Source organism: Euphorbia lathyris, chromosome 8, assembly GCF_963576675.1.
Source record: "Euphorbia lathyris chromosome 8, ddEupLath1.1, whole genome shotgun sequence".
In the NCBI taxonomy this organism is placed as follows: Eukaryota; Viridiplantae; Streptophyta; class Magnoliopsida; order Malpighiales; family Euphorbiaceae; genus Euphorbia; species Euphorbia lathyris.
Genome location: NC_088917.1, coordinates 23,873,866 through 23,879,865, shown reverse-complemented (window position 1 = coordinate 23,879,865; position 6,000 = coordinate 23,873,866).

Genomic DNA, 6,000 nt, shown 5'->3' with positions numbered 1-6,000 from the left:
TTATATGTTTATTACATAGTATCTTTTCACTTATCCTTATTTTCTCTATAAATATTTCATGGGTTTTTTTTGGCTAAAATGTATATAATATGTCTATATTATTTTCTTTATTCTTTGGACATTTATGGGTCCATATTTCAAATGGGCTTTATTTGGAGTGAATTTTGATTTAATATGTTTATTGTTGTAATTATGACAAGTAAAGAGTCCATTGAGTCAAAAGGGGGAAATAAATCACCAAAAAGAGTTTTCAATTTGATTATTTAAACTAAAAGCTTTTCTAGAGGTTCTCAAAGTGCAAATAATAGTTTCTTGACATCTTTAGATCATTTCCAAAACCTCACATTTTAAAACCTTAGTCCGTTCCAACGACGGATTAAGCGAACCTTGTAATTAAAATCGTTTTCATTGTAAATAATGAAGTTTTGAATCGTTTTCTTAAAGGATTTGTACAAAATAAAATTGACTTGTATGTTTAACCACGTTTTCTTATCAAAGGCTTTTATCCCAACATTTTCAACGCCCGAGTCGTTCCAACGGCGATTCGAGTGAACATCATTAAACGGGGTTTTGAAACGTGCCTAAATCGTTCCAACGGCGATTAAGGTACGAACCATGTAAATAAACTCGTTTTGGGGAAGTGAATTAGTATAGAATTAGTATGTGACACGAAGCATAAATCACGTTACAAATAAATTAATTCTTCCTTCTCCCCCTCTCTTTCCTGTGTATATTGAACTGATGTAAATGGGTGATTCTTTACTAAAATGGCTTTTCAATAATGTATGCTCAAAACGGTTTTCAAAACGAGAAAGAAAAGGTTTCAAATGAATTTTAAACTTAAAGAAATATACGATTAGTCCGTTATCGCCTAACATGCTGAGTAGGAGGCCGGTGGTTCATAACCGGGCGATGTCGGGGTGCCTAGTAGCCTTTCTCCGGAAAGGAGCTAGCCTTCTCGGCTCGTACCTAAGTTTCCCGAACCCACACCGGTCTCCCGCAAGGGATCGGTGTTCATTTTCCCATTCGTGGGTGGCGACTCTTCCATATCTCCGAGCTCCGGTCCTGCCGAGCAGCTTGATTCCACGATTGGTTGCTTTCAGCGCCAATCACCGTTTACGTCGCCATGAGGTGTCCACCCCCCGGCCCGCTCGGGAGATTAGGCCGCGACACCTCGTCTAACACCAATTCTACACCCCTTTTCACTGTATACTTTCCCACTGCTTCTCTAAATTCATACACATTCTTAAATACCATACACAGTTCCCATAAAGGTTCTTCACATTCTGGATCATAATGCACTATTTTCAAATTCCTTCTCACACGTTTATGTTCGAACTCATCCTCCTAATAATCACTTGAAGCAAAACTATCCAGATCTGAACTTTCTATACAGTCTTTATCACCTCCAAGTAAACCAGCATACTTATTTCCCTCTTTGATATAACTCTCTAATCCCTTGCCTATACCAACCTCCTCTAACTCAATTACACTTGGATCTGCAGGTCTGTTCCATCTTGACCTCTCTTTCCTATAGCTTAATACATTTTTCCTTATTTTTAAAGCCTCTGCATCATTATCACTTAACTTGTCATCATCTATCTCCACATCATACAGTTCATCATCAGTAGTTTTAGACTCATTATCACTTTCTAACTCAGCCTCCTCTACATCACCCTCATTCCCGCCATCAAGATCTAATGCTTCAAATGAATGGTGGATATTTTTGTTTGGAGTTAATTCAGCAACACCATACAATGGAGTCCTTTTTATTAACCACGTTAGCTACCACTTCTAGCTCAGCCTTAGATTCCACCTTAGCATCTCTAACAAAGTCATCAGGCAAACAATCCACATAGACATCCAACCAAGCACTTCGTCTTTATCCTTTAACATGTTTAATACACTAACTTCATCTCTTAGTTCTATATAATTATCTGTATCTTTAGGACAGTAATAAATAGGACTAGAGTTTGTATACCCTAAATCCCTAAGACTCCACAATATATTCAATCTCCCAAACTTATCAGCATCCATCTTTGACTTGAAATACACCAACCCACCAACATAATGCCAAGTTCCAGAATTGCCTATCACTAATTTACCTCCATGGTGAATTTTAATGCTCAAATCACACTCTCCCATCTGCCATAGTGAGAAGACAATAAGGAATCTAATCTAAAAATATATACTATATTATACAATATATACTCAACAATGTAATACAAACATTGACAATGACTTTCAGATACTCAACCAAAGGCATAAAGTTAAAAACCCTAATATACTATACTCTAACTTTTGCCTTGTCATTTAACCAAAATTCACAAAAAATGCCAAATGTTTAAAATAATCCAACTTTTTGACCTATCATTGTACCATTAAAGCATTAAAATAATCTTACCTCTTGATTTTGTGTTGCAGTTTCTTCATTCATCTCATTCTCATATGATGATCTCCTCATTCGAATTGTTAGTTTCTCTCGATTTCGATTCATTAAATCAATAATTAATTAGAGTTTTGGCTTAAGGATTAAGAGAAGAATAGAGAATTGAAGCGGATAGAAGAAATTAAGAGATTAGGGATTGAGGATTAGGGTTTTGGCTTTTCAATTGAGAAGAACAGAGAATTGAAGGGTCTCATTAGGGATTGGAGATTAGGAATTGAAAGCCATTATTTTTACATTATATAAAATAATTACAGCAATTTCCACGTGTCTCCACGTGTATTGTTTGACTTTTCAACCTAATCCATGTGGCAGCGCGTGTCTATCAATTGCATTTTCAGTCCAAAATTTGGGATTATGTTTTACAATTGGACAAGTTTGAGGGGTAAGTTGTTATAATTGAAAGTGAGGGAAAGAGGAGGGGGGGGGGGGGGAGTTGCAATATTTCGACAAGTTGGGAGGGTTATTTGTGTATTAGACATTTTTTCTACTAAAAAGATTATAGTGAATAGGTTTTTTTTTTTAAATACTGATTTTTTAAAAAAAAAAATTGCGCATAATGCGCTTACATTAAGAAGAAAGAAAAATCCTCACCAGACCCACATACTGATTATGTTTGTTGAAGTTTGTAATTTTTTTATCATTTTTTCCGTTACATACAAAATTCTAGTGTTTTCATTTTTATTATAATTTCGGTACATTATTTTCTCACTAATAATTATCATCTTGCACATTTTCCTATAGTTTCTCTTTTACATTTATTTTAGTCAAATTTATGATATTTCTTAAGATTATAAATTAAACAAACAAAAATAAAACTATTAAAACTTCATGAAATTTTCTTTTTATTCATACATATAGCGATAAATATAGGATTAAACTTAACCATAAATCGAGCTATTTCATGTTTATGTACTTCATAGCATAGTATGACCTACTCAATATTTAAGGGTGTTTATTTACCTCGTTATTTTTCTTATATTAGTCTTTTTCACTTTAAAATGAAGAGTTTTAGGTATTCGATTAGAAACCTAATGTTTACCTCTTATACGTAAAAGGTAGATTTTTATAAAAGTATGAAATCTCCGTTTTAAAAAAAACAGTTTTTTCCAACAATAAACAACAAACCATAACAGCAAACAGGAGTATCAAATAACATGTAAACCAAACAGGAGGTATAGTCGAGTTTAAAGATTTAATTTTAAACTACAATCACATCTAACTCAGCTAAATAATATTTATATTAAAATAAATAAATTTTCATGTCAAATGAGATTTAATTTACGTAAAGTTGTGTTTTTTTTAAACAATCATTAATTTTGCAAAAAAAAAAAAATTTATGTAAACCTTTAAACTTTACGTAAACCCTTTATTTTTAGACATAATTTATATGAAACGTGACTTGATTTACGTAAAACTTTTGAACTTCACTTAATACTCTAATTTAGACATAATTTATGTAAAGTGGGACTTAATTTCTATAAAGTTATATGTTTACAAAAAAAAAACATTATTAATTTTGTGAAAAATTAATTTTTACCTAAAGTGAAACTTAAGTTATGTAAAGTTATATTTTCACAAAAAAAACCCATTAGTTTTGAGAAAAATTAATGTTTACATAAAACCTTTGAACTTTACGTAAATCCTCTATTATTAAACATATTTTATATAAAGTTGTTATTTAAAAAAAGCACTGGCTTAGCGAAAAAACGAATTTCACATATAAACTTTGAACTTTACACAAATAATTTATTTTTAGATATAATTTGCGTAAAATTATATTTTTACAAAAAAAAAACATTAACCTTGTGAAAAATCAAGTTTTACATATAACCTTTGAACTTTACCTAAATCTTCTATTTTTTGACATAATTTACATAAAGTTATATTTTTACAAAAAAAAATCTTTAACTTTGCAAAAAAAGAAAACAAGTTTTACATGAAATATTTAAACTTTACGTAAGTTCTTTATTTTTAGATATAATTTACGTAAAGTGGGACTTAATTTATATAAAATTATTATTTTAAAATAAAAAATCATCACATTTGTGAAAGATCGAGTTTCACGTAAAATCTATGAATTTTATATAAATAATTTATTTTTGGATATAATTAACGTTAAAGTGTGACTTAATTTACGTAAAGTTGATATTTTACAATAAAATCCACAAACTTTATGAAAAATTGGCTTGACATGTATAATATTTGTACTTTAGGTAAATCATTTATTTTTAGACATAATTTACATAAAGTGAAAATTAATTTATGTAAAGTTGTTATTTAAAAAAAACACGAACTTTGGAAAAAATCGAGTTTTACATAAAACCGTTGAACTTTATTTAAATCTTCTATTTTTAGACATAACTTATGTAAAGTTGTATTTTTACAAAAAAAAAAAAATCATTAAATTTGCTTCACTTCTCACTCGGATGTTCAGTCTATGGTTTTTGAAGGTAAAGAGTAAGGTAAACCTCAATAAAGAAACAGTGGTTAGTTAAAGGTGAAGAGTAAGGTAAACCTCAATAAAGAAAGATCGCATCATATTTGTAATTTGCTCACGCCGATCGGTGTTATCCATCTTCAAGAAGGACAAAGCCTAAACAAAGAAAGAAAATGAGAAACCTCAGCTCACTAAAGATAATAGCTAATAGAAAAAAAATCAATGCTACAATAAATTTTACACATTTCAGAGGATATATATCTACTTATTTAGTTACGAGACCACCAGTCGAATCCAAGACACCTGTAGCTGGAACAACCTCTTCTTCCCCCGCTCGTGCTAAGGAAAGCACCCTATCTCTTCAAACTTCTAGTAAGATAACGAAACCACTCACAACTTCATACGAGCTAGCGACAAAAGCTATGCTTAACCACGCTGGAACCTGGAAGTTATAGAAAATCTAGCTAATGTGATTCACATGAAAAAAAGAAAAAATCATTATAGATTTCTTCCCAAAGGCCTAAAAGAGCTTACTCGTAGGATAGACGGGATTAACCTTTTAATTTATTCTAAGGACTAATACCATACTGAGTCTTTAATTTCTTTATATAAAAAGATCATTCGATGAAGTGAAATGGAATATTCTCTGATATTGATTCCATACAAGTTGATTCAATGGTGGGTTTTCTTTATGGATATAGTCTTTGGAATATATATACATTTTTAAGTCGTCGTTTTATTGTATGATTATCTAATATCTAAAGATATCTAAAGACATCTCAAGATATCTAAAAATATCTCAAGATATCTAAATTTGGTTAATTTTAAGAATTAAATATTGCTTCAAAAAAATAAAATAAAATATTAGTTTATTGTATTAACATTATGAAAATTAAATAAAATTAAATTCCATTTTTTCCGTATGATTAGCTAATATCTAAAGACATCTCAAAATATCTAAAAATTTCTAAATAGCTAATATCTAAAGACATCTCAAAATATCTCAAAATTTCTAAATTTGGTTAGTCTTAAGAATTAAATATTGCTTTAAAAAAATAAAATAGAAATATTAGTTTATTTTATCAACATTAATAAAATTAAATAAAATAAAACA